This window comes from Lutra lutra, chromosome 4 (assembly GCF_902655055.1).
Source record: "Lutra lutra chromosome 4, mLutLut1.2, whole genome shotgun sequence".
Classification (NCBI taxonomy): Eukaryota; Metazoa; Chordata; class Mammalia; order Carnivora; family Mustelidae; genus Lutra; species Lutra lutra.
In genome coordinates this window covers 75966351-75989079 of record NC_062281.1, presented here as the reverse complement: position 1 = coordinate 75989079, position 22729 = coordinate 75966351, and positions in this window count along the sequence as shown.

Here is a 22729-nt window from a genome sequence, read left to right as displayed (position 1 = left end):
TTCTTGATCTTGACTGGTGTGTGAAGCAGAAAGCTGTTAGTCTTTGAATCTTGTGTCCTTATTACATATTTTGAGCATTTTCTGTGTGCCCAGTACTGTGCTAGGTTGTAGCGCAATGACAGTATGTATTTCTAATTGTTGGAATTTTCAATAGGTGTTACTAACCTGGTATCAGCCTTCTAATTATTGCCTAAGGATATCTACTGAAATGCCTCAAACTACAACGGGATCTGCTTGATGTTCTGCCCACCTCCAACTCCCCACCCAAGGCCCCAGGATAAATAAATGATGCCCTATGTCCTTGAGCCTAAGAATCTTGACAGGTATTACCTACTGAATGTTTCTGGTTCTCAATAAATTAGCATGATGGAATCAAGGACTAGAAGAGGTACGTGGCATGTTTAGGGGAGAATGAACCTTGTATTTAGGCATGAGGAGCTGGCCCGAACCCATGGCCTAGAGCTTCAGGGATGTAGGAAGATAGAAGGAAGCTCTTGAAAAGGTCAAAATAGAAGCCTGCAAAGGGAAATGGGACTTGAGGCCAACTTGAGGTTGAGTGTTCTTTTATTCCTGTTTCATAGACACTATCTGGCAGCATATATATGGGAATATGAGCCCTGAACAAGTAAATATGGAAAGGTTTTATTCTTTTTTGCCCCAAAGGGAGCTCTATCTCAGAGTCAGCCATGTTGGAACAGTAAGGTAGGAAAGCAAATACATTCCGTGAAGTAATGCTGCCATGGGTATTTTTGGGTTTACTTTTTACATTGTGTTTTTTATTATAACTCAATATAATTAACTCTAAAATCCTGACAAACATTTGAGAAACTAGCAAAAGCAAAATCTAAATGTAGGATTAGAGGTTATATCTGCCACGTGATTCAGACTTTCAAATGACTTTACATGCCAAGGTAATGGTGTCAGAAGTACTTTGATTGCTTTTCTGGTGGGGGACATAGGGCTGGGGAAAGTGATGGTGGTCACTGTTAGATGAGTGCAGTGGGGGTAGAAATGGGTCAGAATGGTTTCATTTCAACCCCCTGAATAATTGGTTCAATTCTTTGCCTCAATTTGTTTAAATCATATTAAATCATATGTGACTTTTCTTGTGAATTTTTATACCATTTTCATTGGCAATAGATGTATTCATGTTGGCAAAATTGCCCCCCAGTTCAATCAACTGGCCATGACACATTCATATGAGGACACACTTTGTGGATTCCTGTAAATATTTGTCATTCTCGGAACCTTGGGGTAGAGGGACAGTGATGATTTGGTCGGACCAGAGCCCACTTCAGCGACACTAATGCTCATGGAGCTCATCCTGCGTGCTGTCTTGTCCTCTTTTCTTTACTTCTTTGTTCTTTATCCTCCCTTCCAAGGTTACCATTGCCAGGAGTCAAGGGCCTGATTGGTACCATCTTTTGAATGCTACAGTTTAGGACAAGCAACAGAAGATTCCTTGTTTTGGAGAATTGTATGCTCTGGCATTTGAGTGTGATGGAGATCAGATGCTATCCCACACTAGGCCACTTTGGCATGAAGATTGAAGATTGTTTCTAACTGAAGATAACTGAGAAACAGCAGACTACAGAAAAAGCTCTTCACCCTCCCGCTTTTTGTTTAAAAACAATGCATAAATTCTCCTTTGTGATGGCATCCCCACCCCTCTCCCCTACCAAGAAGATCAGAATGAGTTTTAATCACTGAGGATGACTCCCACCTGCCCAGAGAGGCACTAAGACGACTCCACATGACAAACTTTACTAAAATAACACTTATCTTCCATTAGTTTCCCCATATATTTACCTTCCCTTATGTCACTGCCCCTTAAAGCTCAAAACCCTTTGCCTTGTCATTCTCCAGAAATTTACTGCCCTTTGTTAAAATGGTATATAAATCTCCCAGTCTCACTACATCTTTGGGGTTTTCATTTTAGTTCTGTGAGATGCCCCTCCCCGCTATATGCATCTGAAGTAAATTTCTCCTGTGAATGTGTTTTTCAACAGTTCAAGTCAGGGCCACAACCACTGAACCACTTTAGGGTAGAGGAAAAGGATTTTGTTTTGCTTTGTTTTTTCTTCTTGTCAAGTGACTCAAGAAAACCTTAGAGATCTTCCAAGTGCCTTAGAGTTTCTTCCAAGTGCTTCTAGAGTTTCATGATGTAAAGTAGCTCACAACCTACCTAACAGCTCAGGCAAAGGTTTACCTTCCCAGCACTGCCTGCCACTTGCTGGTTGGGGCTAGTGACTCAGCCTTTTCAAGCTTATCTACTTATCTGCAAAATGACAATATTAATTATTTTAACCAGTCCTATTCACAGGGTTGTATATGAAAAAAAAAAAAAAACAGTGGATAATGCTATAAAATATTTTATGAATATAATATTAAGGCTTAGTTCTAATTTTACTTCCAGATAAAACAGTGTTTAAAAATCCTTCTAGGGGACACCTGGGTGGTTCAGTTGGTTATGCATCTGCGTTCGGCTCAGGTCCTAATCCTGGGGACCTTGGAGTTCTTGGGATCGAGCCCCAGGTGTCAAGCTCTGCATTGTGCTTCTTGTCCTATTCCCTGTTCAGCGGAGAGCCTGCTTCTCTCTCTCTCTCTCTTTCTCCCCTCCCACCCCTGCTCATGCTCTCTCAAATAAATAAATAAATAAATAAATAAATAAATAAATAAGCAAATAAATAAGAGTCTCATGCTTTACCAACTGAGCTAGCCGGGTGCCTGAATAAATAAATAAATAAATAAATAAATAAATAAATAAAATCATTAAAAATTCCTTCTAGGACTACCATAAGAAATCAGCCATATTCTCTGGAACCATATTTATTTGCTCATTTCCAAGCCAACAGAAAGCAAGCTATAAATTTTATTAAAAGGAATTACAATGAGAAGATAAAGCCAAGATTAAGGTTTTTGGTAAAGGTGTAACTTTAAAAACTTGTTTTACAAGTATGAATTCTGTGTTTCATCTCCCATGATCACGTGTTGGTTCAAGGAGCCAACTAAACAGGTCTAAGTGAAGAGCAATTTTCAGTGATCACACTGAAGAATTTTTCCTTCCCATGCATTTTCTGGCAGTGTAGTCACAGGGCAATATTTCACTTCGGATACAATCCTATGCCTTGTAATGGAAAGAGAGAGGTCATTCACATTATGTGTGGGAAAAAGAAGGCTCACCTCTTATTCCAAGAAAAATAAGGGTGCTGCTTCCGGCACCATGTGGGGGAGTTTTTTGTCTTTATTTGAGGGATGGGCATTAAGTAATCTGAGAGTGAGGGAGAGTAGGGAGAGGTTGACTGAGGAGTTCATGTCATCCAATGAAAGTGACCTAAAATTTAACATCATCTGAAGTTCAATAAGAAGTAAGTACACTTACTAACAAGCAAGATTCTTCTCACTATGTAAATCAATACCTTAGAGAAAATTATACACTTGGAGAGATATATGGGCCAACGCACACAAGAAATCTTATTGTACTTTACTGCCACCATAAAAATGACCTGTTAGTGGCAAGTCTTTGTGTCTTTCTGCATGAGTAAATGTGTACTTTAAAGACTGATTCAATAAAATAAGTAAGTAAAGGAATACACCATCCAATTACCTTATTTAGTATTTCTGGTATTTGTGGTGTTTGTTGTTACTGGTTAATATCTAGGTAATGAATGGCGGCTTCTTCTTCTTCTTCTTCTTCTTCTTCTTCTTCTTCTTCTTCTTCTTTTGGCATGGATTAAATGAAGTGAGGCTATTTTTCTGTTGTGCAGGTAAAACCTATTTAATTCTCTTATTTCAAAGTTAAAGACATGTTTCCAATGCTTTAATGCATAATGCAGTCTGATGAGCTAAATTCATCACATTTTTTTTAATGATCATGCTTTTCTGATACTGAAAATCTTTAATGTTAATGGGTATAATAATCTGATAGGTTTTTTCCTGGGTTGTGGATTTTCACTATCTCCTTGTTAAGATGCATTTTCTTGATTTGTCCTTTAATTTGTCATCATCGTGTCTGGAAATTCCTGTTCTCAAAGCTTAAATTACTTCCTAGTTAGGAAGAAAGTGGGGAGGTTCACTAACCTTTACTCATTAAAGACACCAACTACAAATACAATTCAACGAATAGTTTTGTTGCGTACAAAATACAGTGCTAAGTCCTGGGGTCTCAAGGGACCCATTGCCCTCAAGCAAAGAAGAAATAGTGGTGGCACTTGCTGGGAAAAGGGGCATGGGAGCTTGCAGCAGGGGCATGGTTTGTTCCAGCCCAGGGGAAATGTGTGCTCAGGCTCAGGGTAGAAGAAGGGCCTGGGATACAGGAGGATGGAAAAATGGCTCAGGGTGAAAACTGATCTAGTGTTTAAGAGGCTGGTGCTACAAATTGGGCTGGAGGAAGAAATAGGGGCCAGTCAAAAAGTTCTTCACACACCAAATCAAGGAATTTTCATCAGTCCCTGAGAACATTGGGGAGGGGTGTGGTTTTGTAGTTAGACACAACAGAGCACACAGCTCTGGTCCCTGCTTTTCTCTAGATGCTTTGGGACAACCCATTCACCTGCCCTGAGGTGCAGTTTCCTCCTCTACAAGGAAGAATTCTGGGTTCCCAGGAAGGTGATGTAAGATGAGGGAAGATTTTAAGTAAGTAATTGACACAGATTTCATAATTTAAAAAATATATATATATTTTATTTATTTATTTATTTGACAGAGAGAGAGAGAATGGGGGGGTGGGAACACAAGCTGGGGGAGTAGGAGAGGGAGAAGCAGGTCCCCACTGAGCAGGGAGCCTGATGCGGGGCTCGATCCCAGGACCCAAGGATTATTACTTGAGTTGAAGGCAAACGCTTAACAGACTGAGCACCCAGGCACCCCAGATTTCAAAATTTCAAGAAAACCATTCTGGCAGTGCAAATTCAAAACCTGCTCCAGTCTGATCCCACTCAGAGAACTGAATGAAGTTCTCAAACCAAGGACATTTTCATGGAACTGAGATGATGTTATCATGCTATGAAACCCTCCCATTCAATTATGGCTATGAATCAAGCAAATCAAGCTCATCGTGGTCCTTGTGGTATTTTGGATTATAGCCAAAAGAAGACACAGCCCATGCACAGAAGTCTAGTAGGTCTAGTAATGGTGGCAGAAGAATAAATGGGTAATTACATTAGGGGACTGCAGAGAGCTATGAACAAGAGGTCCAAAGGAGCAAGAAAGAGGGCAGGCTGACCCCTCACTGGGAAAGTCAAGAAAGATGATCATTTGCTCACTGTCGGGGAGGGAACAGGGAAAGACAGCGTGCACACAGGCCGTAATCATAATACTTTGCATGGTGGAGCAGGATGCCTGGCATAGACTGGCGGTAGAGACAAGATCTCGGAGCTAAGCTGAGTAAATGAAGGAAGGGTGAGGTCTCCAGAGCTTTTGAACTTGACTCTGTAGCCAGCAGGGAGCCTGAGGAAATCTTGCAGGGGAAGGAAGACTGAATGGGGTATGGGAAGATTGAGCCCTCCAGAGGCGGGTAGATTCTACTTTGCTGACACCCTAGACCATAGCAAGGTTTTCTGTCGTCTAAAGTGTTATGAAAGACTTGAAATTACATAACACATCCAGAAGCCACATAAAAATAGATTTGTACAATTCAAAAAGGTCATTCCAGGAAAGAGGTCTATTGATATTTCTAAATTTCCCTGTGTGCCTTTTCCTGCCCCTTTCAAAATAAAGTGGTTGGCTGTAAATATAGACACTGTCATAGGCTCTTTATTGTTATTTATATTCTCATAATTTTATTCCCCTATATTTAAAGGCAAGCTCAGTTCAGTTCTTTTTTACAGCAAATATAGAAGGTTGCCTTGAATGTGTGAATATAAACTGTAAACCTAAATTATTATACAGATGTGCACATAAGACTGCAAGTCATCTATAGCTAAAGATAGTCAATGGCTTGGGAGAGGTTCTTGTTAGGAAAACAGCAGATTTATTTAAAGCCTTCACATGCCAGTTTTCTTCTCTGCGCCTGGTCCATTTGGTCTGGAAACAGCTTGGCAAGGCCACGCTTCCCCTTCTTTTCACAAACACACTCTTTGCTTTCACATGGCCTCCTCCCTCCTTCCTTGCTTCACATTTTCCAGGCGTTTCCTGCCAAGCCACACTGACTTTTTTTTTTTTTTTTTTTTTTGGAGTGGAGAAAAGTATGGCCAGTCATCCCCTGAGCTGTGTTACAGCAAGTCCCTCTAGGTATCTTAACAGCTCTTCTGAGCAACTTTCTCTTTGGACTGTGTTAAGAGTAACTCGGAGACTCTGGAGTGTTGGCACCAAGCGCTGGGCAGAATATTACTTATGTAATAAATCAAACTGACAGGATGGTACCAACCATTACTGGTGTGGGTTTGATAGGAAATAGAGAACACTCAGAAAAAAGTTTGCAAAGTTCCCACCACTGTTGTTTTCATCAATATGTATTCAGAAATATCTTGTGAAGATGAAAGATTTAGGGGAAAAATTGTTTTGCAATGAATTTATTTGGGCTAACTATTTCACTTGAACTAAGTTTCTTCTGAGTGATCAGTGGTGTGTTTAAGGAGGTGAAGTAATGACAACTTCAGCATTAAATTAGGAACCTGAAAAAAAAATAAATAAATGTGCCCTGCTAAGCCTCTAATTTACTCTAGAGGGTGTGAACTTGGGGCTGAGGAGGACTGTAACTCTTTATCAGTGAATGATTTATGCTAGGACTGCCTTTGAAAATGATGAATTCCAGACGAGGTATGGAGTCTGGTAGGTGCTGACCTGTTCTGTGTCTGTTTCTGTCAGTGAGTTTTTGGCTGAAGCTGTGAGAGCTTCAGGACGACCAGCCCAGTTCAAGGTTCTATTCTTACTGCCAGGTGCTCTTGGCGAAAAAGGGGTCCCTAAGTGCTGAGGCTCTTACAGCATTGTACTGGGGGCCAGCTAGGGAGGTGCTGGGGTGCCTGGGCTGGCCACAGAGCTGAGGAGTCCACCAGAACTGTGGACTTCCCAGGAAACTTGGGGCCAGAGATGTTCTGTCCTGGGTGACCCCTCCATCCCCTCCCCTCCTCCCCCTCCTCCCACGCTGCCCCACTCCCTCCCCCACTTCCCACTCCACCATGTGAAGGAGAAGAGATTCCGAGATTATTAAATCTCCTCTAAAGGATTCTGTTGGTCAGGACATCAAACATTTTAGTTCCCAGGATGATTTCCTAGAAAAATGGCAATGCTTACTAAATATGAAGAAATAATGTCCAAGTAGTGCATGCCTTTACATCATTCTCTCGCTTGCTTTTGGTCTATTAGGGACACACACTGCTCTTCAGTCCTTCAGCCAGGTGGGACAGGGTGCACGGACTCTATCACTGCCCCACCCAGTGATATGGTGGATTAGAGTTAGAGCACTTGTGTTGCACTTCCTGTGTTCCCAGCAATGATCTGAGGGCCATTCAAATATCAATTCACTTCAACTTCATAAAAATAGAAGGTAGGTACCATTATTAGTCTCCCCAAATACAGGTGAGGAAACTAAGGCCCAGAATGGTTTAGTTAGTTGCCCAAGGTCACACAGCTAAGAGCTGAAGAGCTGAGGTTGAAACCTGAGGCCCCAAGGTCCATGTTCTTCACCCTTGCACCACTTGTAGACAGAGTGGCTGATGGAGCCTGAGAGCATCATTGTTACGTATCCTTCCCCATCTGTTTATCAGGCATATATATATATTTTTTTTTCTTTTTCTGTGAGAAATCTTTGTCCATTTGTAATTAGGGTCAGATTTTTTTCACATTGATTTGTAAGAAATCTAGATTAATAAAATGAGCTCTCTGTCATGTGTGACGCAATTGTTTTTTCTGTTTATTGTTTTTTGACTTTGTCCCCAGTGGGGTTTTTTTTTCCCCACATAAATTATCTAACTTTTTCTTTACGACTTCTAGATTTTTGCCATGCTTAGAATTATCTGTGTTTTGATATTATGAAATGTTACACAAATATATTCACATCCCCTAAGATTTTTATGATTTTTAAAAATATTTACCATCTGGAATTTATCTTATTATGAGGTATAAATTGTCCAGCTTCCTTCTGTTCTGAATGAGTAGATAGTTGATCTATAATTTACCTGCTGATTTAAAGCTTCAATATTATAATGTAAGAAGTTCTCCTATGTTCTTGAGTTTATTTTCTGGCTTGTTTGGTCTGCTTGACCCATATACCATATTCCTGCACCAGTACTAAATTTCTTTATTATGTCTTCATAATGTGCCCCTATTATTTATTTGGGCTGTTATCCTCTGCTACTCTTCTTTTTCAGATTTCTCTGGTTGTTTTGCATGCTTATTCTTTTGTGTGAGCTTACATTTGGATGTTATAATTGGACTTACTAGATTGCTTTAAGGAAAATTAATTAACCTTTGAAGATGGTGGAAGGAAAGTGACTGGAAGCAGAGAAAAGAACAGTGTGACAGCATAGAATGAATTAGAGCCAAAGAGAAGGAAATATGTGTGTGGTGGGGTGGGGTGGGTACAGTTAGGCCTAACCTATCTGCAACTGACCTAAATGCTATTTAATGCTGTTGAGTGCATTGTCGATAACTAGACATATAAATAATTAAAAACAAAAACTTTTAGAGCTGGATTGTATCTGAGATATAATCTAGTCTCTAATTTACTTTTTATAAATGCAGAAATGAGGCTTGCCAAAGCTGGGACATGTGCACGTTTACACATTAGTAAATTAGCTCATTAGTAGTAAAATCAGGATCAAACCTTTACTCCCAGCCCAGATAGAGGAGTCAGCTAGGATTTGACGGCAGTCTAAGAAACACAACATGTATAAACCTAGCTGTTATGAAATGATGAAACAGTGTGCTGGAGTTCTATGTAGACAGAGGATGGCAGGGCCATGTGGGGCAGGCCCGTGGACTAGGAAGGGGGATTTGCATTTCCTTCCCAACAACATCAAACACAGAAGATCTCAACAAGGAAGGTGTAATTGTTTCTTCTACCAAGAGTAGATTCACGATTTTAAGATGAAACTGGATAAGAAAACAACAAGGCATTGACATGTACAGGGACGCTCATCTGTATTTTTCCTCAAAATCACACAGAAAGAAACCATTGCAGGCATTAAATAGAAGAGTTGTGTTTTTCATATGTACACAAAGATTTTTTTATTTTATTTTATTTCTTTTCAGTGTTTCAGAATTCATTGTTTATGCACCATACACAAAGATCTTTAACAAAAAATTTTAAAATTCATATTTTTTTCTCCAGAAACCAGATTGAGTAAAGTAGTGAAATATTCCTGGTGACTCTCACACAAGGATTGAAAAAGAAGAGAAAAGAAAAGCTTCTTCAAATGCAGATTTATCTTGGAGCTAGTGCCAGACTCTTGAAAAGATCACTCCATTCAAGAAAAGGGTGTTATGGAGCCTCTGTTCTATTATAAAAAAATTCAATGTGGAGCTTCCCACTCACCTTAGAGCAGACAATGAGAAGTTACAACGTTCACTTCAAGGCTTGGCCACCTTGCCCATCGTTTGCTTTTAATCATTTTCAACCCAATATGGATTCTTGCTAAAACCCAACTTGTTGACTGTATCATCGCTGTTTGTTCCAAGGGAAGATGGTTTTGTTCATGGTAAGCGAGCACATTCATAGAAATTTAAATCATTCGTACAAGTTCATAAAGCAAAGCAAGAATCCTTGGCAAATGGATAGTTTTTAGCCATGTTTTAGTTTTAGCCATGTGTGTGAGAGCCTCAGCCTGCTTCCTGTCTGTTCGGAACTTATACTGTGCTTAAAATAGCTCACAAGGATATGAATTCAATGATACGTGGAATTAAAACCAAGTAGAAATTAGAAGACACTTAAATCTGTATAATCCCTTATGCCCTTTAATTTATTTCCTAAAATGTTGTTAAGAACTTTTAATAGGATATTCAATTTAAAAAAAGGAAGTAACATTTTTTTGGGTAAAACACATAAGGGTTCTAGAACCCGACAGACATCTGTCCCCTAGACCTGCTGCCTCCAGCAGATGTCTTTGAAACTCTTCTTGCCTACTGAGATGCCACGACTTTCAATACCAGAGATGCTGTCTTTAGAGCAGCTGTATTGCTGCGAAGGATTTGGCAATGATTATTTACTTATGGTGGGTTCCTAATACAGGATTTATACATATATACACACACAATTATATTTGTTGCTTTCATAGGAAATTTCAGAGCAAAGCAAAAAGATGTTTTGGATTGAATTCAGTTAATCTTGTTCAAATAATTATAAGATAACTTTATTATTTTATGGGCATGCAGAACCTCAAGGAATAGATCAAAATCTGCAGCAGAAGTATGATATACGAGAAGTAAAACCAAGGGAAAATGGCATTTGTGGCCTGCCTACCAGATATGAAGGCATTTCCATATACTTTCCCAATTATTCCTTCCATTGGCCAATGTGGTCCCATTTTGCAGATGATGAAAACAGGCTTAGAAGAATGAACTTGCTTGTCGAAGTCCACTCATGGTTTAATGGCAGACCCATGATTTGAATTCCTGATGGATTCATTCCAAATTATGTGTTCTCTTTTGTTCCTAAGCATATCTCCTTATTAAATATGCAAACTTTGTATGTCTATTTCTCTACTACCCCCCCTCTTTCTGTGAAGTGACTAACATAGATTTGCTTTCACTGAAATCATAATAGGAAAAAAATAGGTTTCTCTTGTTAAGCCAAAGAGAGTCAGTGTTCACAGTGCTTCTAGAAGTTTATAAATTCAGTGCCTTTCCTAGTAAGGACCTCTGAGCTTACATGAGCACAGAGAAGATTTTCTTCAAGAAGCCAAAGTAATCAATCATATTAAAGCTCTATTTACCAACTCTTTAACCTAATATTGGAAAAATCATTAACCATTCTCTGTGTTCAAAGGACAGTTCCTGGGGATGGGCAAATGTTTCAGAGGGGAGAAGAATAGAGTAACAAGAAAAAGCCATAAAATATCATTGCTATTAGGCAAATTCATTATTTCTTGGAAGGGATTCAGTCTTACACCAAAGTCTAAAGACCTGCAGATAGCATCTTTTGCTCTGTGAATTTCATAAAGTATCTGATTGAAAAGAAAAATCTGTACATTTGTTGAGACCAAAAATAGAATGGTGCCAACCTGGGACGAGGCATGGGACGGGGATAGGGAGTTACTGTTTAATGGCCACAGAGCTCCAGTTTGGAAAATGTTCTGGAGATGGATGGTGGCACTGACTGCCCAACCATGTGAGTGTGCTGAGTGCCACAGGAGACCTCGCAGAGAGCCATGTCATAGAGCAACTGGGACATGGACTTTGGAGCCAAGGCACCCCTGGGTTCCAGTCTCAAACCCACCAGTTATAAACTGTGAAATCTTAAACACGGTATGGATCATCTCTGTGCCTCATTATACTCATTGGCACGCAGGCTAGTAATAGCAGCTGCCTTGGGAGGCTGCTCTGGGTTTCAGATGCGTTAATATGTGTTAAGTGCTGGGAAGAGTGCCTGGTGCATAGTAAGTCCTCCCTGAGTGTTAATAAATAAGTTCCACATTCCTTTCAGTCTTTCCCTCCCCTCCTTTCCCTCTTCCTTCTTCCTCTGTGCTCGGCCCAACCCACTTCTGTGTTGCCTGTTGCAACCCATGGCATCACTTAAAGTCGAAACCCTAAAAATCACTCTCTAATTTTCCCATTGCCTCACTTCCGTTGTCCACCTGTTACACCAGTTCTGACTCTCAGTGCAATCCACTCATTCACAGGCTCTCACCGAAGAGTCAGCTCTGGCTCAGAGAAGATGCCTTGGCTCCCCCTCTTATGGAACTTGAATGGTCTAGAAAATGCATTGGGAATTCATTAAATGACTCGGCAGGAGGGACATGAGCTGATATCTGTTTTAAAAATTCCCTGTAGGTGTCATGTGGAGAATAGACTTACGGGGCCAAGAGGAGACAGACCAGCTCAAAGCCTTTATAGTGACTAAATGATGAGACGGTGGCCATGGAAATGGAGAGAAGTAGACAGATGAGAGATAGAACTTCAAAGTGAAATAATAAGGCAGGGGTGAAGTAGAACCAATAAAAGGTTTATGACTGATTGATTAAAGAAGATCTGTGAAATTTTATGCAAACACAGTGTCCCTGGATACAGAAAATGTCACTTAAAATTATTTTCAGATCCATTTTCTGTGTTAAATATTCACCTTAAATTACCACAGTTAACTTACTTCTGCACTATCTCCTTTTTACCTGCTGTAATTGTGAGACATACCTATTCCAGAGTATGCTGGAAAAAGCCAAGCTAGGCTAAATTTGAGAGAAAATTCACTGCAAAATTACAGTGCACACTGGGATCTGGAAAGACACCTGCAGAAATCTACTTGAACGGCCTGTACTGTTCTCAACCCTTCTCTCCCATACTGTAAATCTCTAGTGAATGGAATATCAGATGACTGGATAGAAATACATCTGTCATTGTCCATGGTGGGAAAAGAAGGGCCATTTGAACTTCAGTTAGCAGTCCAAACCATGGTGTTAGAGAGAACTATTTCTTTAAGCATCCCTCATTACTGAGGACACTGGGAGTCCTGTACGCTGGTGTGGGGCCAACCTTTTCAGACTTAGCACTTTTCACATGCACTCACTCTGGGTCCATTGTCCAGTTACCTGTTCCCTTGTCTCTTGAGATTTCACCTAAAGTGAGCAAACCTCTCTTTGCTACATTTAAGTATTATTATTTTTTCTCTCAGAAGTCTTTAGATGGTAATAATGGACATAATTTTCAATGAATCATGGTTCCCCCCACCCCTTTCTCCTATATTTTTTTCCACATTGTTTCACCTCAGTTTGCTCCTATTCCTATTCTCACATGTCCATGTCAACACCATGTTCCATGATCATGGGGATAGAGATTGGTGATACCTCAGGATTCTATTCTTTTTTTTTTTTTAATTTTATTTTTTATAAACATATAATATATTTTTATCCCCAGGGGTACAGGTCTGTGAATCACCAGGTTTACACACTTCACAGCACTCACCATAGCACATACCCTCCCCAGTGTCCATAATCCCACCCCCCTCCCAACCCCCCTCCCCCCATCAACCCTCAGTTTGTTTTGTGAGATTAAGAGTCACTTAAGGTTTGTCTCCCTCCCAATTCCATCTTGTTTCATTTACTCTTCTCCTACCCCCTTAACCCCCCATGTTGCATCTCCTATCCCTCATATCAGGGAGATCATATGATAGTTGCGATGACGTGGATGGAACTAGAGGGTATCATGCTTAGCGAAATAAGTCAATTGGAGAAAGACAACTATCAGGATTCTATTCTTGACTCATCAAGAAATGCTTTGTTTTCATTCAGTCAGTGCTGATATATTAAGCCCTCTGCAGTAAGAGTCACTGTGGAAAATTCCATTTTCTAGGCCACTTTTAAGTAGCATGAATCTACTATTATGACAAGATGTCAGTGACAAGATGAGTTCATGGTGCCACAGAGTAGGTACACATCCCTCTTGCGGGAGCCCACAGTGAGGTTAGAACTGTGCGGGTTGGGTCTTCATGGAGAGATTTGAGGTGAGCCTTCAAGAGCTGGGCCATGTAGACATGAAAGGTATGGAGAGGAAATGAATGTGAGATGTAATGGGCAAGGAAGAATATGAACCAACCCCATTTAGCTTACTGGGTCTACTGGGCCTTCTAAAAGGCATATTTCTTTAGTCAGCTTTATGATCAGGTATTATGCCCTGGTTCCCAGAGAAGAGCTGGAGCAGAGAAAGTTGAACAGGCCGGGTGGTCACTCAGTTGGGAGCACTCACCTCCCACCCAATCCTGCAGCTTCTATAAACATTTCCTCATGAATTTTTATCAGTTCTCATTCCCCCTCTGGCTTTGTAGACATACAAAGCAATGGTGCCCAGAGGATATGAAAACTCTTATATGGTGATGCCAAAATAAACTTTTATGAGCCGTCTTGCTCAAGGAATACAGTCTGGCATTTTAAATGTTGGCATATCTCAATTTTGTGAGGAAGGTGTCTGCAGGAAGGGGTTTACTGAAGCTGTAAAGCAAAGAGGACTATGTTCTTCCACATTTGTGAGTTCTGTTTGTTATGGGCAGGATGGTGGGTTTATCCTACATCTGTACCATGGTGACCATTCAGGATGAAAGATGAATAAGTGATTCCAGGTCTATCTCAGCACACCTTTCACAGACAAAGCAAAACAACAGCAATGGAGAGACCCATCTTCAAGCATCCCTTGGTCTTACCCCAATGGCTGACACTGGCATTCCATCCTTTAGGTAAGTTGCTTCTTACTCTTATAAAGGTAACCTCTGAATGGTTATCTTGTGACCCTTGTATTTAGCTTATTAGAAGTCTATGAGGCAGAAAGAGTAGGGTTTGCTCTTTAAACAAAGTATAAGTGCTAAACTTTATATCCATTTCTCCAGCTCTCAACATCTCTTGTACCCTTGATTTAGCCAATACATGTCACAGCTCAGATGTTCAGTAAATATGTGTTAAATGAACAAGTGAGTCAATGCGTAAAATACCGGAGTGCATATTTCCATGCTCTGTTAACTATTTTTAAATATCTTTCAAGTTCTAGAGAAGAAGATCAGAGTTTAATTCCATGATTCATTTAGACATTGCCTTTTAGCTCTTCGTCTTCACATACCTGTGCCTCTAAAATACTAGCCTAGTCTTGCAGTCCTTCATAAGAATAGTGCCTGGCAAAAAACAAAACACAAAAAACAAAACACAAAAAAACTAGTGCCTAACATTTGAATTCTAAGTAAATATTAATTCAATACATGAATAAATGATATAATGAGTAGAAATAATGAGTAGATGTCCTAGATTTGAATAGCCTAGGACAAACGACTATTTCTCATAGAAGATCCTTTTCAGAATCTAAGCATTGTTGTGTGGTAATGAGAATAATGGGCATAATTTTAAGACCATCACACTCAAGAGTTGACACACCAGGAAGAACATTCCTATTTTGTAAAAGCCTACCAGAGACGATTAATCATTCATTGTGATTACTTAAATATGTTAAGTAAGCTATGATGTTTGCATAGTTTTGTAAAACTGTCTTTTGTTATCTAAGGATTCATTGTCTCTACTCTGTTATCCAGTTATTTAACAAAGTTTGTGACCTTGGACAAATCACTGAAAGCCTGTGGATCTTAGTTTTCTCATCCGTCAATGAACAAAGTTGTTCTTCATCAGGGAAGACCCCTAGGGCAGCTTCAACTATTCCACAATTGAAGAGAAACCATAGTCATGTTTGATTTCAAGATTTTCAGAGAAAGTTGCAATTTACCTGCCAAGTTTTCAATACTAACCATTCAATATCTTTCTTTTCCCTTTCCGTTCCCAAATCTCTTAGACTCAGCACAAAAATTCTTGATAATACATTTTGTTTTCACAGCAGTTCAACTGGGCAGAATACCTAGCCCTGGGGAGGACTAATTCTTGGTCTTCATTGACTTGGCCAATGGGTTTCTGGGTCTGTGAACAGTCAGGTGCAGGATGTTAATGGGTCACAAAAAGACCATAAATTCTTTGCAGAATGGCCACATCTGTGTTTTAGAAATGTAGTATTTTTTTTTAATTATTTCATTAAAAATACTAACCAAAATTATAACGATTTTTATATATTTCTGTATTCAAAATTATTTTTCAGACGTGAATAAAGGTTTAACTTGGCAATGTTTTCCATTCGTTGTCCATTCAGTTTAAAATATATGTGCGGTTTTCCCCCCAAAAGTTAAAATTTATGAGTATGGTTGAAAAATATTCAGTTCAAAGTGAAGTCACCTGTGACATTATAATGTACATTTGTTGACATGTTCATCTTCCCAATAGACTGTGAATGTCTTAAGGACAAGGATCATAAATTCTTTGCAAAAATGGCCACATCTGTGCTTTAGAAATGCAGTGGTTTTTTTAGTTATTTCATTTTTTAAAAATCTTACTAAAAATTATAGTCATTTGTATATATTTTTGTACTGAAGATTATTACTTGCAGAGATTAGGAATAAAGGCTTAATGTGGTTGTGTTTTCCATCTTTTGTCCATATAGTTTAAAATGCATGTGGTTTTTCTCCCCCAAAATTCAATTTTATGAGTATGGTTGAATACTATTCAGTTCAAAGTCAAGTCACCTGTGACATTATAGTGCCTGTTTGTTGACATGTCCCTCTCTCCAGTAGACTGAGAGACAAGGAACATGTGCTATTCATTACTTTGTCCCTTGAAACTATCTGACAAAGTAGCCACATAGTAGATGTTAAAATGAAGACAGAGTAATAAAATTCAGCAATAAAACTAGGAGCTTTGGAGAAATCTTCACAGTAATTTTCAAAGCTGAATAAGTAAGAAAATAAGATAAAAAATTACATAAACTGGGCGCCTGGGTGGCTCAGTGGGTTAAGCCGCTGCCTTCGGCTCAGGTAATGATCTCAGGGTCCTGGGATCGAGTCCCGCATCGGGCTCTCTGCTCGGCGGGGAGCCTGCTTCCCTCTCTCTCTCTGCCGGCCTCTCTGTCTACCTGTGGTCTCTCTCTGTCAAATAAATAAAATAAAATCTTAAAAAAAATTACATAAACTTCAAGAAATCAGTTATTTTTTTTAAAAGATCTTATTTATTTGAAAGAGAGAGACAGAGAGCATGAGTGGGGGAAGGGCAGAGAGCAAGGGAGAAGAAGTAGCCCCACTGAGCAAGGAGCCTGATGACAGGGAGCTCCATCCCAGGACCCTGAAATCATGACCTGCGCTTAAGACAGATGTTTAACCAACTGAGCCATCCGGCATCCCAAGAAATCAGTTATTTAAAAAGAACCTTTCTCTTAAGGTTTTAAAGCATCCAGGTTACCTGGAGAACATTTCTGCATCACAAAAGGCTGTTTCTCACGCAGGCCTGTAATGGCCTCATTTCCCAATGCAGTGGTGGTGTTTATGGTTCCAACAATGTCTCATCTGTGGACCAGAAGTTAGGGTTAATCCCAAATCTGTTCCATTTATAGCCAGTGTACTTATCTCAATAGAAGCTAAATAATTAATACAGATATATAAAATATTAAAGGGAGCACATGTTTCTCCAAACTTCAGATGAACTACAGGTTGGATTCGCCATACAATTAGAAAAGTGGCTTTATCCCGGCATCTGTGGAAGTGTTTTTGATTAGTGCACATTACTATGCATTATTTGGAGAGCCTGGTGGAGAAGCTCAGCAGGTATCACAGAGCCAACCACACCTAGGTGAGAACCTGGATCTCTGTGGGAGGCATAAAAGATTCCCTCCTGTTCCCATATCAGGTGACAGCCTGGCGTTTTTGGTTGGCTTCTCACAGCAGCCCTTGGAGAGGCAGCCTCCTATCTGGGAGCAGCACAGCCAAGCAGACGCATAGCAGAACCTCGTGGTGGCACTGAGAGCACAGCCTGGGGATGAAAACTGGTAATCAAATACCATATTCTCTTTAAAGTGCCACAGTTTATACCTCTTTCCCTGGAATCATTGTTTTATAGCACACCCTCTTTCACTCTGAAAAGCATTGTGATGTGAATGATAAATTATATGCTCTCTGTAATTATTGGGTCAGATTTTTCGGTCTGCAGTATCTTTTAGGCTGTGGTCCAGACTTCCCCAAAGTGAGACCCCACAATGTGTAACTTCCATCTCCCGGGCAGGTCTGTTACCCAAGCCTAGTCAGAGTTTCTTCCGGAGATTTCCATTTTGAAGTGAACAATCTTATGAAGGTGACTCCCTGAGGAGCCCTTCTGTAGCCGGAGCACCTGCTTTCAGGGGTCAGGGGTGGAGGGGTGTTTGGTAGAATGGTTGTGCAAATAGCAGCTCTAGGAACCAGCACAGTACAGCTCAGTGGAGTTTCCTCCCTGGGCTGATTCTGCAAGTGTACACACGCTTTCTTGATAGCTTAGCCAAAAAGATATCCTCCAGTCTTCCCCACAATCCTATGTGCTATTCAATATCTTTTAATAAGCATTTTTTTTAAATGCTTCATCAGCCAGTCTGTTTTTATTGCTTACAACTGAGGAGCTTAGTTGCTATATGGGCAAATTTGAACATCTGAATTCATAGAGTATCTCAATGGAATATTTTTTTTGAAAAGATTTTTCTTTTTTATTTCTTTGAGAGTATTTGAGAGAGAGCGAGAGTGTTCATGAGGGGGCGCGGTGGGGGGCAGTGGCAGAGAGAAGCAAAGAAGCAGACTCCCCACTGAGCAGGGAGCAACACAGAGTTTGATCCCAGGACCCTGAGATCATGACCTGAGCTGAAGGCAGATGCTTAACCGACCGAGCCACCCAGGGACCCCTTTTTCAACAGAATATTTTAACTGCAAGATGTACATGTTATTCTTTTTAAAAATGATGTTCAGGTCAAGTGATAACCTTTCTCCTTACATGTGGAATGGCTAGAAAATTGTTTGGATATCAAGTCTGGCATTTTAATCCTATGTTTTCCATACTATGTGTTCAGAGACACTAGTACTGTGTAATGCCCACAGTGACAGTCAACTAGATGGCCTCATTTTCAATAATACGACCTGAAAAGTGTTTAATTAGCTTTCTTCCTGCTGTCAACTCGCTCTCACTTGGATGTACTCATTACAGAAGCTAAAGAGTAGCGGGTCATAAAGGCTAGTTGAAATACGCTGTTAGGTTCTCTAGAAGAGATTTTTTGCAGATCGCATGTACCATTCAACTAGCAACAGAGGTGGCCCATTATATAGTGGTATGATATGACATTTTGGAAATTATCTTTGTGTTCAGATCAAGAATTCCAGGTAGATCGTGTAGCATAATGAATTTCCTGGGTACTTACTAGTTGTCAGTTTAAGTGAGTATAAATCTGCATATATTTGGACAAAATCTTTCAAACTATTATTCCAGTCTTTGTTATGCAGTGACACTTTTCTCTGATTATAATGTACAAGGGAACTCATCACAATGAATAATAAGAATGTTTGAAGGCCAATGGAATAGCTCACAAGGAACTTGCTAGCATAGAAGGATAGTGGTATCTCTAGTAACAGCCCTGAGAAGGGTCTGGGCCTCCTGTAGAATGCCTAAAAGGGTCGTATGCTGCTGTGACCTATATACTCATACATAACTGAACCAGGGCTCTAAGCTCTTGTATGCAACTGTCATACCTCCTAAGAATCATTTTCTCAGGGCATGGACAGATTCACAAGGATATATACACAAGTGTACATTAGCTGCTTCTGCTTAGTGAATTATAAGCCCTTTTGTATGAACAAAAGCATTAATTATGTTTTGTGACTTAGAAAAATTATAGAGGTAGAGGAGATTGTGAAAGTTAAAACTGTTCATAATTTCCATGATTATAGTAAACATTTAAAGGCATTTCTGTTCCTCTACGCGGAGTAACGAATAGCCCCAATTCCCATACTCAAACATTGAGACAGACTGTGGTCAACAGGAAGGAAAGAAGGAAGGAAGGAAGCTTTCTGAGCTCACATAAAATTTTCTAATCTGCCTTTGTCATTGTTTTTCCTTTTACCCAACCCCCTTTAGTTCATTACCACACTCTTATTTTCTTTTTTTTTTTATTTTTTTATTTTTTTTCAGCATAACAGTATTCATTATTTTTGCACCACACCCAGTGCTCCATGCAATCCGTGCCCTCTACAATACCCACCACCTGGTGCCCCCAACCTCCCACCCCCCACCCCTTCAAAACTCTCAGATCGTTTTTCAGAGTCCATAGTCTCTCATGGTTCACCTCCCCTTCCAATTTCCCTCAACTCCCTTCTCCTCTCCATCTCCCCTTGTCCTCCATGCTATTTGTTATGCTCCACAAATAAGTGAAACCATATGATAATTGACTCTTTCTGCTTGACTTATTTCACTCAGCATAATCTCTTCCAGTCCCGTCCATGTTGCTACAAAACTTGGGGATTCATCCTTTCTTTCTTTTTTTTTTTTTTTTTACAGCTTTATAAACATATATTTTTATCCCCAGGGGTACAGGTCTGCGAATCGCCAGGTTTACACACTTCACAACACTCACCATAGCACATACCCTCCCCGATATCCATAACCCCACCCCCTCTCCCAACCCCCTCCCCCCATCAACCCTCAGTTTGTTTTGTGAGATTAAGAGTCACTTATGGTTTGTCTCCCTCCCAATCCCATCTTGTTTCATTTACTCTTCTCCTACCCCCTCGACACCCCATGTTGCATCTCCTCTCCCTCATATCAGGGAGATCATATGATAGTTGTCTTTCTCCGATTGACTTATTTCGCTAAGCATGATACCCTCTAGTTCCATCCACGTCGTCGCAAATGGCAAGATTTCATTTCTTTTGATGGCTGCATAGTATTCCATTGTGTATATATACCACATCTTCTTTATCCATTCGTCTGTAGATGGACATCTAGGTTCTTTCCATAGTTTGGCTATTGTAGACATTGCTGCTATAAACATTCGGGTGCATGTGCCCCTTCGGATCACTATGTTTGTATCTTTAGGGTAAATACCCAGCAGTGCAATTGCAGGGTCATAGGGTAGTTCTATTTTCAACATTTTGAGGAACCTCCATGCTGTTTTCCAGAGTGGTTGCACCAGCTTGCATTCCCACCAACAGTGTAGGAGGGTTCCCCTTTCTCCGCATCCTCGCCAGCATCTGTCATTTCCTGACTTGTTAATTTTAGCCATTCTGACTGGTGTGAGGTGATATCTCATGGTGGTTTTGATTTGTATTTCCCTGATGCCGAGTGATATGGAGCACTTTTTCATGTGTCTGCTGGCCATCTGGATGTCTTCTTTGCAGAAATGTCTGTTCATGTCCTCTGCCCATTTCTTGATTGGATTATTTGTTCTTTGGGTGTTGAGTTTGCTAAGTTCTTTATAGATTTCGGACACTAGCCCTTTATCTGATATGTCATTTGCAAATATCTTCTCCCATTCTGTCAGTTGTCTTTTGGTTTTGTGAACTGTTTCCTTTGCTGTGCAAAAGCTTTTGATCTTGATAAAATCCCAAAAGTTCATTTTTGCCCTTGCTTCCCTTGCCTTTGGTGATGTTCCTAGGAAGATGGTGCTGCGGCTGACGTCGAAGAGGTTGCTGCCTGTGTTTTCCTCGAGGATTTTGATGGATTCCTTTCTCACATTGAGATCCTTCATCCATTTTGAGTCTATTTTCGTGTGTGGTGTAAGGAAATGATCCAGTTTCATTTTTCTGCATGTGGCTGTCCAATTTTCCCAACACCATTTATTGAAGAGGCTGTCTTTGTTCCATTGGACATTCTTTCCTGCTTTGTCGAAGATGAGTTGACCATAGAGTTGAGGGTCCATTTCTGGGCTCTCTATTCTGTTCCATTGATCTATGTGTCTGTTTTTGTGCCAGTACCATGCTGTCTTGATGATGACAGCTTTGTAATAGAGCTTGAAGTCCGGAATTGTGATGCCACCAACTTTGGCTTTCTTTTTCAATATTCCTTTGGCTATTCGAGGTCTTTTCTGGTTCCATATAAATTTTAGGATTATTTGTTCCATTTCTTTGAAAAAAATGGATGGTACTTTGATAGGAATTGCATTAAATGTGTAGATTGCTTTAGGTAGCATAGACATTTTCACAATATTTATTCTTCCAATCCAGGAGCATGGAACATTTTTCCATTTCTTTGTGTCTTCCTCAATTTCTTTCATGAGTACTTTATAGTTTTCTGAGTATAGATTCTTAGTCTCTTTGGTTAGGTTTATTCCTAGGTATCTTATAGTTTTGGGTGCAATTGTAAATGGGATGGACTCCTTAATTTCTCTTTCTTCTGTCTTGTTGTTGGTGTAGAGAAATGCAACTGATTTCTGTGCATTGATTTTATATCCTGACACTTTACTGAATTCCTGTACAAGTTCTAGCAGTTTTGGAGTGGAGTCTTTTGGGTTTTCCACATAGAGTATCATATCATCTGCGAAGAGTGATAGTTTGACTTCTTCTTTGCCGATTTGGATGCCTTTAATTTCCTTTTGTTGTCTGATTGCTGAGGCTAGGACTTCTAGTACTATGTTGAATAGCAGTGGTGATAACGGACATCCCTGCCGTGTTCCTGACCTTAGCGGAAAAGCTTTCAGTTTTTCTCCATTGAGAATGATATTTGCGGTGGGTTTTTCATAGATGGCTTTGATAATATTGAGGTATGTGCCGTCTATCCCTACACTTTGAAGAGTTTTGATCAGGAAGGGATGCTGTACTTTGTCAAATGCTTTTTCAGCATCTATGGAGAGTATCATATGGTTCTTGTTCTTTCTTTTATTAATGTGTTGTATCACATTGATTGATTTGCGGATGTTGAACCAGCCTTGCAGCCCTGGAATAAATCCCACTTGGTCGTGGTGAATAATCCTTTTAACGTACTGTTGAATCCTATTGGCTAGTATTTTGGCGAGAATTTTTGCATCTGTGTTCATCAAGGATATTGGTCTGTAGTTCTCTTTTTTGTTGGGATCCTTGTCTGGTTTTGGGATCAAGGTGATGCTGGCCTCATAAAATGAGTTTGGAAGTTTTCCTTCTATTGCTATTTTTTGGAACAGTTTCAGGAGTATAGGAATTAGTTCTTCTTTAAATGTTTGGTAGAATTCCCCCGGGAAGCCGTCTGGCCCTGGGCTTTTGTTTGTTTGGAGATTTTTGATGACTGTTTCAATCTCCTTACTGGTTATGGGTCTG